At 42.3% G+C, this 13,112-nt stretch overlaps 1 protein-coding gene across 2 annotated transcripts in view; it reads right to left on the reverse strand.

Annotated features, from left to right (window-relative positions):
• ankrd11 (ankyrin repeat domain 11) overlaps positions 1–13,112 on the reverse strand; it is a 176,387-nt gene that overhangs the window by 116,032 nt on the left and 47,243 nt on the right. For both annotated transcript variants that reach the window (XM_080030440.1, XM_080030439.1), the window contains exon 2: positions 6,480–6,559. The gene's annotated coding sequence lies outside the window, so the exon portion shown is untranslated. The remainder of the gene's footprint in view (positions 1–6,479; positions 6,560–13,112) is intronic.

Below are 13,112 nucleotides of genomic sequence, written 5' to 3' on the forward strand. Positions count from 1 at the left end.
CTGCTCTTGACAATAGTCCATAATTTCTCTATGGAGTTCAGGTCAGGAGAGTTGTCTGGCCATTCAAGCACAGTAATACCATTACTAGTGGTTGGGGCACCATGTCATCTGCTGGTGTTGGTCCACTGTGTTATCAAGTCAAAAGTCACCACAGCTGTCTACCAGGAGATTTTAGTGAACTTCATGCTTCCGTCTGTTGACAAGCTTTATGAAGATGCTGATTTCCTTTTCCAGCAAGACTTGGCACCTGCCCACAGTGCCAGAAACCACTAGTAACTGGTTGACTGACCATGGTATTACTGTGTTAATTGGCCAGACAACTCTCCTGACCTGAACTCCATAGAGAAACTATGGATTATTGTCAAGAGGCAGATGAGACACACCAGACCCAACAATACAAACGAGCTGAAGGCCACATCAAAGCAACCTGGGCTTCCATAACACCTCAGCAGTGCCATAGGCTGATAGCATCCTTGCCACACCGCATTGAGGCTAGAATTCATGCTAAAGGGGCCCAAACCAAGTACTGGCTACATATGCATAATGATACTTTCTAGAGGGCCGACATTACTGTATTGAAAATCCCTTTTTTATTGATGTCATGTAATATAAACTTTTTTTCTGAGATTTTGAATTTGGGGGTTTCATAAGCTTTAAACCATAATCATCATCAAAATGGTAACAAATAAAGGCATGACATATCTCTTTGCATGTGATGAATCGATATAATATATCGGTTTCACTTTTTAAGTTGAATTACTGAAAAACATCAACTTTTTCATGATATAATTTGTTGGGCAGCACCTATAGAGGAAATACTGAAGAGAGACTGAATAGCACAAAATCGACAGGCGTCATATTGCCCAATCCTTCTGCAAACCACATAGTTTAAATAAGATTGTGGCATCCATAACACTCCATGTTTCTCTCCCATGTCATTTTACAATTAGTTGTTTCCATGAAAGGTTTGGCCTTCCAAATAGAAAACTTTGTTTAAATTTAAGACTGCATTTGTTCCCAAACAAACTGAGATTATATTTCCAGACTATTAATTATCATATGAACAAGTAAATTGATTGATCCAAGGTTAGAATTAGTTAGCTTCCTTCTACATTGTATTGCTGAACAACATCCATGCTTACTGTAATGCCCGCATCCAGATATGATGAAGTCAAGGGGCCTTTTAAACATTGGCTCACTAATTTAACAATTTTGCAGCCATAATTGACCACCATCGGCACCAATTTCCACCAAAACATATTGTTCCTAAAGCTTTCCATTAGCCCTGAATAATCAGCCAAACAAATACTTGGTTATGCACCATTACTGTACTGTCAAACCTTGACGTTTTAGAGAAGATGTGTGTACTGTGAAAATAAAGTTACATCCCTTTTCCTACTTCTCAACATTTCTGTAACTCTCACGTTAAATAATCATCTTTGTTTCTATTGTAGCTGACCAAAGAAATGCTTGGGTTCGGCAGTGAAGAAGAGAATGTCCCAGCTACATCACGCTCTAGCAAGGAAGAGGATTCAGGTGAAATCTTCTGCACTAAAAGAGGCAGTGTTTTACAAATACAAATTGTAGATGGGGAATATGCCTTGGGAGGAAAAATAAGATTTTTCATTAATATCTGACAATTTTCAATATTTTTATAATGTATTATGGATTAAGTGTTCTTACAATCTTTTTTTCAAAGGTGCGAAAAAGGCTTAACGAAAGTGGTCAATGGAGGAAGTGAATGCAGTTGAAGACTATCTGATGGTTTTCATCCGAATGCAGAAGATGCCTGGAAAAGAAGATTGTGAGAGGTGCATTGCTGCTTCCCCTAACGCCCTAGCTGAGAGGGACTGGAGAGCGGTAAAGTTCTATGTGCACCACAGAATCATTTCAGATCAGCGAGAGGGGAGGAGGGAAAGAGAGGGGGGAGGGAGAGAGGGGGGAGTTAGCTCATACAGCAGTAAAGTTTTATAATGGTTTTAAAATTTCATTTTCTTTTCATTGAGGGAAATTTACACGTTTAATATCTGTATCGCATAGATGCAGTTTTTTATTTTTTACAAATTGTGTATTTTATTTAACAATGTGAGACACAGAGGGAGAGAGAGAGGGAGACAGGAGGGAGAGAGAGAGAGGGAGACACAGAGGGAGAGAGTGAGAGACAGGAGGGAGAGAGAGAGGGAGACACAGAGGGAGAGAGTGAGAGACAGGAGGGAGAGAGGGAGACACAGAGGGAGAGAGTGAGAGACAGGAGGGAGAGAGAGGGAGACAGAGGGAGAGAGTGAGAGACAGGAGGGAGAGAGAGGGAGAGAGACACAGAGGGAGAGAGTGAGAGACAGGAGGGAGAGAGTGAGAGACAGGAGGGAGAGAGAGAGGGAGACACAGAGGGAGAGAGTGAGAGACAGGAGGGAGAGAGAGAGAGGGAGACACAGAGGGAGAGAGTGAGAGACAGGAGGGAGAGAGAGAGAGGGAGACACAGAGGGAGAGAGTGAGAGACAGGAGGGAGAGAGAGAGAGGGAGACACAGAGGGAGAGAGTGAGAGACAGGAGGGAGAGAGAGAGAGGGAGACACAGAGGGAGAGAGTGAGAGACAGTAGGGAGAGAGAGGGAGAGAGTGAGAGAGAGGAGTGAGAGAGAGAGAGGGAGACAGGAGGGAGAGAGTGGGGGGAGAGAGAGGGATGGAAGGAGGGGGGAGTTCATACAGCAGTACATTTAAGCACAGACACAGGTGTAATATCTGTATTGCATTAACGCAGTTTATTTTTATTATTTTGTTTTGTTTACAGATTGTGTATTTTATTGAATGTTTTACCACACAGTTTGTTTAAAGGCTTTTAGACCTAAAAAGCCATTGAAGGCCAAAGTTGGGTTGTCTGACATTAAAAGGAAAATGTTTCTCCTGAAGTATGTTTGACTTAATTTTCTTTTTAAGATTTGTGGCACTATATAGTGTGTCTGCCATTTTGTAGTGGGGTTCAAATTCTCAGTGGTTAATTTCATCTACTATATAGCGCACTTTAAAGTACAGACAATGCACAGCTATTGTGTGTGTACAACGCTGGAGATGATGTGGTTCTGAGTATGGTTGGCTGGAAAGGTGCAGGGATATAAGCAGGTGTGCTGATGCCCACAGCAGAGGCACAGAGGCCAGAGCACAGGAGACGCATGGAAGGGAGAAATATAAGGTAAAATACTGGGCCGCAGCCATGACGGACACCATTTACTCAGAAATAGACTAAATCATAGTTGTTTCAACTCATTAAAAGTGAATCAGTATGGTTAACCTTTTTTTCAACCCATTAATGCCTGATGCTGCGCGACAGACATCAATGGGTTAAAGACGGACCTAACAAGTATAGTAAAAATATGTGGAAATTATAAAAAAATTAAATAATACTAATCTTAAATCTGAAGTGATATAAAAAAAATAGATTTTTTTTCAAGTTCAGGGGTGCAATTTAGAAGTTTCTACTATGTCTAGAAAGGGTGGTCCTAAGATGGTAGGCATTTTTGGGGTGGTCCTAAGAAGGTAACAAATACAAGACTGTGTGTGTGTGTGTGTGTGTGTGTGTGTGTGTGTGTGTGTGTGTGTGTGTGTGTGTGTGTGTGTGTGTGTGTGTGTGTGTGTGTGTGTGTGTGTGTGTGTGTGTGTGTGTGTGTGTGTGTGTGTGTGTGTGTGTGTGTGTGTGTGTGTGTGTGTGTGTGTGTGTGTGTGTGTGTGTGTGTGTGTGTGTGTGTGTGTGTGTGTGTGTGTGTGTGTGTGTGTGTGTGTGTGTGTGTGTGTGTGTGTGTGTGTGTGTGTGTGTGTGTGTGTGTGTGTGTGTGTGTGTGTGTGTGTGTGTGTGTGTGTGTGTGTGTGTGTGTGTGTGTGTGTGTGTGTGTGTGTGTGTGTGTGTGTGTGTGTGTGTGTGTGTGTGTGTGTGTGTGTGTGTGTGTGTGTGTGTGTGTGTGTGTGTGTGTGTGTGTGTGTGTGTGTGTGTGTGTGTGTGTGTGTGTGTGTGTGTGTGTGTGTGTGTGTGTGTGTGTGTGTGTGTGTGTGTGTGTGTGTGTGTGTGTGTGTGTGTGTGTGTGTGTGTGTGTGTGTGTGTGTGTGTGTGTGTGTGTGTGTGTGTGTGTGTGTGTGTGTGTGTGTGTGTGTGTGTGTGTGTGTGTGTGTGTGTGTGTGTGTGTGTGTGTGTGTGTGTGTGTGTGTGTGTGTGTGTGTGTGTGTGTGTGTGTGTGTGTGTGTGTGTGTGTGTGTGTGTGTGTGTGTGTGTGTGTGTGTGTGTGTGTGTGTGTGTGTGTGTGTGTGTGTGTGTGTGTGTGTGTGTGTGTGTGTGTGTGTGTGTGTGTGTGTGTGTGTGTGTGTGTGTGTGTGTGTGTCCAGCCCCCATAGGCACACACATCATGCACTCCACTGCTGGCACCATAATAAGCTTTGTGATCAGTTTCCCTAGTTTCCACTGACAGTAAGCAGATATAGGCAGCTCCGAGAGGTAAACAGTAGCAGCTCTTGCTGATGCACAGGCCACAGGATAAAAGCTAGTCTGCCCAATCTGTCTGTCCCTCGGCGTGTGAGTGTGTGTATAATCGCAAACACACGCACACACACGGGGAGGCGCCGTTCTCGGGCTCGACTCACAGCCACGGAAGAGTGATGAAAGATAACCTAAAGATTAAAGTTACCCGGTTGACGTGAACTACGCGCGTAAGTAGCCCGAACTTTATAACACCTGTTCAACCTGCATAAACGTGGACATGTAGAAAGCGATAGGCTATATTAATCAGGAAATTAATGAAACGCGATAATGACGGCGCACATGACAGGCGAACGCGTATGTGTGTGTGTGCGCTCGCCTACAGGACGGCGGGCGCACGAGGACAATGACGTCACGGTTAACTGTGTACACGAAAAAGATTCCGTCGTGTACACGGTTAGACATTTTTGTAAACGTTCACACCCCTAGTTGGCTCACTTTGGCTATCTTAGCCAATCTATGTATCACATACTCTTCAAACAAAACAAAAAAACAGCTCAGATCAATTTGGAGACATATAATATCTGGAGCTACAAGATGTGTAGAGCTACAAGATGTGCAGCTCTAAAAGTCAATTGAGCAGTGCGTGGATTCTACTGTCCCTTCTCGGTCACTAATGCTAGCTGGCCAGCTGTTTCAAAATATCACACCTATGGCTTCTCAACACAAACAGATGCATAAGTAAGAAGACTTTCTGTAAATGCCTTGTCTGTGGTGAAAGTGATAATCAAGGCATGCACTGAACTTAAGTTGAAGCATCTGTAACTGAATGGCGATGAATACCTGTATGCAGGTATCATGTATATTTCTCCCTTAGACAATGATTTACATTCTCATTGCAGGGCTCCAGACTAACTTTTTCACTAGTATCACCAGTGCAACCCACTTTCTCAGATGGTTGCTACAGCGCCAAAACCGTCATCAAGCTGTGACTCAATACCAATAGCTTCTATGGTGTAGAACTGTACTTATGCAGCAGTAAATACACATTTCTAGACAGCAGACACTACATGAGTTGTATTGAGTAGAATTTTACATGATCAGGACTTTCAGCTACAATTAAATTCACTGCAAAGATTTGTGCATGTGCAATACATGTGAAACAGAGAAAGAGTACTGGGGGCTTTTGTTGGACACATGCTAGTGTGCTGCACTACATAAGCTGTGACCTACTTATCAGACTCTAACACACACACTCACAGACACACGCACGCACAGACACACAGCCTCTGACAAAGGGACAGGAAACCAGAGGTTAGGCATGCACCAAGCCACATTCTTAATACATGCATTCCAGTGGATAGAGTTTAATGCTGCTTCGCTTCTAGACTGCCTGTTGGCAAAAGCAACTCCTGCAAACACATTCTCCTGAATGAGGGTAGAGCTTGATGCTTGTAGTATGTGTCAGCACATATGTGTACACGTACAAACACAGACAGTCTTTCATTATAGTGGTAAAAAGAGAGAAAAAAAACACACTCTCTGGTTGTTTGGCCAGAGAGTGTGCCCTTGAGCTGCCTGATGTTCCATTGTTTCAATGATGTAAGTTACTAAAGCCTCAGCAGTGGAAATGCAAGCCAGATCTAGGGATACCGTGCTGTGCCGAACCAAACTGTGCTGAACCAAACTTTGCTGCTCAGTGGAAACGACAGCTAGCCCATATTCCATGTATGGTTAACTTATTTATGCTCCAAAATATCAACCGATGAAGGAGGGTAAAGAAAAAAGGGAGCAAATGACGTTCAAATACCGAGTTCTTGAGTTACTGTGTTCACAAGAATGTCTACAAACACACACATACTGCATACAATGTACTAGAGCTAGCACATACACGCATAAAAAAGAAAACGTCAAAAACATATTTTTTAAGAAACAATGCTTTTCTAGTAGTGTTTTGATGAAAGAAGCCTTAAAAAGAACCGCGTATCAGCATAATGGTTACACTTAAAAAATATCAACATACCGATTCCATGGCTGTGGGAGAACGTCAGTGGGCTAAAATCCAACTTGAAATACCCCTGCTGCTACAGAGTCCACAGAATCCTAAAAAAACAAGATAAAAACAAAACCCAGCATTAATTACTTGGACAGCAATAGCACATTCCTTACAACGGATGGGTATTTGGGTGGATGCAGAGGGTCATGTTTCAATTCCCAGGATGGTTTCTACAATAGTTCTCTGGAAAGCTGTGAAATGCATATGGAAGAACAGGATACAGAGGCACCAACATACAGTTAAATGGACATCTCTTGTTGTCCATTGCAACGCTTACCAACCAATTTAACTAATTGTTTACCCTCAAGTTTATAACACTTCCCTAAAAAAGGAGCATCATCCCATATCTAGAAACTTTTTGAGATAATAATTCACAATTTTTCTTAATTTTTTTGTTAAAATCAAGCATCTGAAACAGCAATTGACAAATTATTTAAAAACATCGCAGGGACATGACGGTAAGCTCGTGCACGAGCGTAGGAAGCGTTAAGGTTTTTTTTTTTTCTAAAAAAGAAAGACTGTACCCCTCAGTGTATTGAGCTTGGTTTCCCACTGAGAACATTTCCATACCTATTACAGTGTCAGTTTGCACGGCAACGTTTTCAACATCAACGCCAAAGTGCTATGAAGTGGTTGGGAGGAGCTGGGGTGGAGCTAAGTCCGAATAATTTGTTTACAAAACACTACCAACTAATGCTTCCATGTCAAATGCAGGGGCGGGGGGGACAACGACGACTGTGCAGATAAACACACCACTACACCTTCTATCGATGCAGAAGCGATCATTGAGAAGGATTATTTCTGTGACTATTATTTATTTTTTCATTAAAATGTTGCAATGCATACAGTAGTGTGCTTTTAAGAAGCCAAATGGAGCACAAGGACACCTAACCAGCTAAGTCCCAGCATGCCAGTCTTGCTCATGTTCCTAACCCTTCTTGGCTGGTTGTCCTCCCCCAGTGGTCGCGGATTGCCCCAAACACCTCCGAATTTTTGTGGGTCTTATCCAGCTGCGACCATGGCTGCGACTGAATACTATCGCCGGCCCAATTTTCTAGCAAACTCTCCACTTCGCGATCGCACCGGAACCCACACGTGAAACTCTTGCCGCCATTGTTTACAATTGTTGTGGGGAAGAAGGGTCGCGCATGGACTACGTCATCCAGCTCAGGTTGCGTATCCGTGCGCGTGTCATCTCATTAGCATCTGTGCTCTCTGGCACACCTCTCCTAAGTGTGCCGTGGCCAAGGGGGTGTTCCATGCTAAAATACGGATGGCGTGGTCACACTAGCCAAACGTTCTAGACTTTAGTATGCAAATGAGCTCGGGCACGGAACAGCGGCCCTAGTGTGAGTGTGCCCTAACAGTGGCCCAGTGTTGGTCTAAACTGGTGACATTCCAGTGATTATGGGACCTCCCTCTCCAATTTGAACCCCCATTTGTTCCATCAATCTGATTTTGAGGGATCACAGGGGCGCTGAGAACCAACAGCCAGGGCAACTAGCGGTCAGGTTAACACCATTTCAAAATGAGGGGCACACAAGCTTTAGAACTGCATTTTACCCAACAATCTAAATGCAGAAATGCATACCTGCTTTTATACTATTTGTAAGTGTTCGTTTGTGTGTCTACTTCAGGATAATATCAAAATAGACATGTGTGGAGGGTTTTACAGGATAGAGAACAAAGGCTGATAGTACAGGCAGGGTGGCAGGTGGGTGCTAGGGACAGGATTAAGGCCAGACCAAGCTAGGATGGCCTTAGTGGTAAGGAGGATGATGGTTAGATGCGTATTTTTGTTTGTACTGGAGTGGAACTTGTGGGGCTTTCCCAGCGGGAAGCACAGGATTGACGGATTGTAATAATCCTGCCAGGAAGCAGAACACTACCCTCCCAACAGAGTTTTTGAGACAGCATACAGACAATGCCCCTTGTTAATCACCAACAAACTGACGAGACACAGCTTTTACCAATAATTGTTTACAATAAAAAGCATGGCTATGCCAACGAGCATTACAGTAAAGCAAATCCTGAAAGGTTACTCTCTAAATTAGGAATACAAGCTAGACAGGAAAATTTACGTCATTTATTATTCTTATTAATCTTCATCTAAAACATTTTAGATTATTTTTTCAGAATTCCATTTCCTAACTTGAGTGCATGCTAGCTTGCAAACCTTCGAGCTGAGAGACAAAATAATAACAGTAGGTACAATGAAAAAAACCACATCGACAACAAATTTCAGAAAGGAGAATAAGTAGATCTAATTTGATAAGTAAATTGAAATTAGTGATCAAATTTACAAGTGGACCAAACCTTTTAGGTGCTGCTGATAGTTCAAATGTGCATACAAACATTGAGAGGTTGTTACAGAGGACGAATAAAGGCTTTGCCAAACACCTGGAAGCTATTGAAAAAAACATTTATTTTTTAATTAAAATATTTGTTGAAAGTAAATGAATTACACATTATCATGATAAGCACATTTGTATAATTTCTTGATTATTAGTTTCAATGTGACCATTATATTTCATGTATTCAAATCAATCAATTTAAAACATAAAAATAAAGTGTTTAGGTCTACACTACCCTTATGTTTCCAAAATAACTTAACAGTTCAAATAATAAATACAATTGTCCCCTTGAAAATAAATGACAGTAGCAGTGTGACACTTATTAAGACTATCCCAAACTTGTCTGGACCATCACTCTCATGCATTCATGACTTTTCTCTGTGCTGTCCCAGGTGTTGATACAGACTGGTTGCATTTCCACAGAGACGTAGCGACAAACTCTCCAAGTTTTGCTCATCACTTTTTTCTGCTCAACGTAGGGCTGGGCAATTAATTGAATTTCGATTTCGGTTACAATGTTGGCTTCCCTCGATCATGAAAACAAGATAATCGTAATAAAACGGTTATTGTGCGGCACGCCGGGTCATGTGTAGTAAATGCAGCGCACCCTTCTGTCTCCACCTGCGCTCCGCCCCCGCCCGAACACTGTCGCTTTAAGCGATTCCAGTGCAATTGTTTATTCAGCATGAAGTTAAAACGCTCGTCCAGGATGTTACACCGAAACACAAAAGCCTTGCGCGATTGAAGCAGCGTTTCACTCGGTGAAACATGGTGTGAGTGAGACACTGTGATGGCGGTGGGTAACGGTGTCATTCACTGTGAGAACTTGTCGGTGTGAGCCACCGCGCAGAAAAGCTCTTTGGCTTTACGGGTAAAATGATAGTCGGGGATTCCTGCACGTTAACGTTGTTGAGGGGAAAGGCTTCCGCTTTCTGATTGCATTTCTCGAGCCTGAATATATAGTGCCATGTCGGCAAACTATCTGCGCGACAAGAGCAAATATAGAGTGAGCCGCACCCCCTCAGTTAGTTTCAGTCTACAGACGAAAAGTTACAACCAGCACCTAAGCATGGTCTTCGTTTAAATAAAGTGTCTAATTTTTATGATCAGCGCTCTGATGCAAATTCTGAAGTCTGAACATTACGGTGTCAGCTGTGGTGTAGTTCTTTTTACAGCAACTCAACGTGCACCGCAAAAAAAAGAAGGCAATAAGTCGATCTTTTTGTAGATTCATAGCCTGCATCCTCTTATAAGTCGAAGTACAAATCAATGAATGGTTCACAATCACATCCCTATTAAAGTATTAATATTACCCTTAGATTCGAAGGTTTTACTGATTATTTATTTTGTGTGGCTTTTTATTTGTAGGCTGTGTTTGAGGAGCACAATTGGGAGTTTTGTTTATGTAATGTTGAAAGAATTGGCTGAATTTTCATTTTGGGGCATCCCTACAATGAATAATCGTCTTTAATAACCGTGATTACAATATCAATCAAAATAATCGTGATTATCATTTTTGCCATAATCGAGCAGCCCTAGTTCAACGTCCCCGTGCCTAGATCCTAAATATCCCCATATAGCAGACAGACACTGTGATTTTTTTCGCCACCTGTTCAGTGACGGCTTTATCGTCATGATCCTGCTCGTAGGCTTCCATTTCTCTAATTATTACAGAATCAATGAAAAATTTAAAATATTTATCATTAACAAATTGCCAGTACAATGGTATAAGGGAAACACTGACTGCTGCGGTAAGTGAGAGTGCTCCTGAGCGCAATCCCTGTCTTAACAGTGACCTTCAACTAGATTCAGTGGCTGTCTTTGATGCTGTTCGACATGATTGCAGATAAGGATAAATCTCTTAATTTTAGCTCAGAGAATGGCATTGGACTACAGTGACTGAAGCGTTTGGTTGCGACAAACAGGATCTATTGCTAATTGGTTTTCCTTACCCAACCATTGCAACAGCTGTATCAGCACTGAAAATGTCTTTGTACTACTTTAACCTACTACTCAAGCCAAGATGCATGGTTATGGTTTCCAAGCTATTGTGTTTAGGTGATGCGACACCCGGGAGATGATGGATGGTGTGATTTGATCGCAAGCCTGCAGACAACTACAAGACTTGCAAGTGGGCAAAAACACTAGAAATGCTGGTTCTAATGTATATGACCTGGGGTTGGGCTGTATCCAATTTTGAATCCCTAAGACCATCCCGAAATGTTACCCTGGTACCGACTACACTGAATTACTGTTGGGTAAGGGTGCAACAACTAATTGACTAATAATCGACTACTAAATTAGCTGCCAACTAATTTAGTAGTCGATTATTAGTTGGTTAGGTCATCACGCCTGTTTTCTGCACTGTGGAGCTGAACTAAACATTGTTTTTTGAGAGTTGATGATGGAATAAGCTAAGGAGTGAGCCAACAAACAGCAAATGTGAAACAGCATATTAATTACTTTATTCATATATTCTACTCCACAACCTTGTGTCGGAGTGATGTTTCTCTTAAAAGGTCAGGGTTCGACATAACCCATGGCCCGCTGGCCCGGGGCCAGTAAAATCATATGCAGGGCAAGTTGATTGGCCAGTCACTGTCCCACCCGGGCCAGAAACGGCCAATCACAGTTCAGTATCTTTTTGTAGACTACATCATGGTTCATTGAAATGCGCGTTGAGAGCCGTAATGAAAGCAGTGTTTATTTAATACTCAATATAATAAACCTAATATAAAATATATTTTTTAATGAAAGGCCAGTGGACAAACGATGCGTGGCCGTTTTGACAGGCGGAGCAACAAGCGGGCGCACTCTCGCTCCGTTGGCACGACAAATCAATCGACTTAGCCTACTTTGTCCCCTTTCTTTCTTCCCACAGCAGAGGTTGAGGTGCAGAAAATTAAGTGATAACTGCGCTACTCCTTTAGCTGCCGCCGTAATGTTACAGTATTTACATCAAAGCCGTAATGGTAATACAAATGAGAGGCTTTTTTTAACCGCTGTGAATGTGTCTTCAGTGATTGTGTCGGTTGTAGACAGAAACTAACGGAGGGACTCGGATCCTTTAGTCGCGCAGTTTGTCTGCCGACATGGCTCTGTGTTTTCAGGCTCGAGACATACATCAGATCGCGGAAGTCTTTCCCATTGAAATCGCTAATGGGGGGAATATCCCCAGTTATTAATTTAGCCACAAACCACAGTTCTTCTGCGCGGCGTCTCACTCGCTCACTCACTGGCGAGATCTCACGGTGAAACGCTGCTATGCTCCGATGAAGGCATTGTGTGTTTCTAAGGTGATTTAACGTCATAGTCTTAGACGAGCGTTTAACTTATGCTGCATATTTTGCACTGCATTGTTTTGTATCAATAGTTTGAAAAAATTGTCCCATACCGGACTCTTATGTGAAGCTGACGCTTCATGCTGAAGTGACGCTCCTGCAGCGCACGACCAGACGTGAACTCGCATACACGGTGAAATCTCCCATTAAAAAAACGGCATAACCCCCTGATTTTCGGATTTCTATTCTATTTTTAAAGTCAACTTGAGCGCAAGTGGAAAACCGGTCATTCGGTCGACACAGCCTTCCACACCACAAAGACTGATCAGACCTTCATCTCTTATTTTTCCCTATGTTTGATCATGACTTCTGCAGGTGAACTATTCATTAAACTGCCCACATTCAAGAATAAAAACAATCATCAAACTACTGGACTTTAAAATACTGGCCCACCCATTTTTATATTGTTTTTCTTAATGCCTTTGTAATGGGTACGCTCACCAAGGAACAACAGCTGGTGTCGCCCCCACACTAAAGGGGGTGCAAGAATTACCAAAAACTGAAAGGTCCTCTGAGCATCTGCGTCCCAGATTAAACCTTAAAAAAGTCAACCAGAATATTTAAAACAGAAAGGCCTGAGCCGAAGCCTACCATACCAACGACCAATTTTATTAGCAACAGATATATGGTGCCAAGTCCACAGAATAATAGAAAATAAACAGGGCTGAAGCTAAATATACATGGTTTTGTTTCTAGCAAAAATAAATCCAGGGCAGTGAGGCAACCTCATCAGTCATACACCTTTGTGAACAAGTGTAATTAAATTTTGCAATACGTTCTGACAGCTTAAAAAAATTTCATTGGTTAATTGTTTAGTGTTGGTATCAAGTTTGAAATTTTAGTATCGATTTGTGACAACCCTACTCTTTTATTATTAAAATAGTAAACATCAAATTTCCTTCATG

Source organism: Ammodytes marinus (genome assembly GCF_949987685.1).
Source record: "Ammodytes marinus genome assembly, chromosome: 1".
Classification (NCBI taxonomy): Eukaryota; Metazoa; Chordata; class Actinopteri; order Uranoscopiformes; family Ammodytidae; genus Ammodytes; species Ammodytes marinus.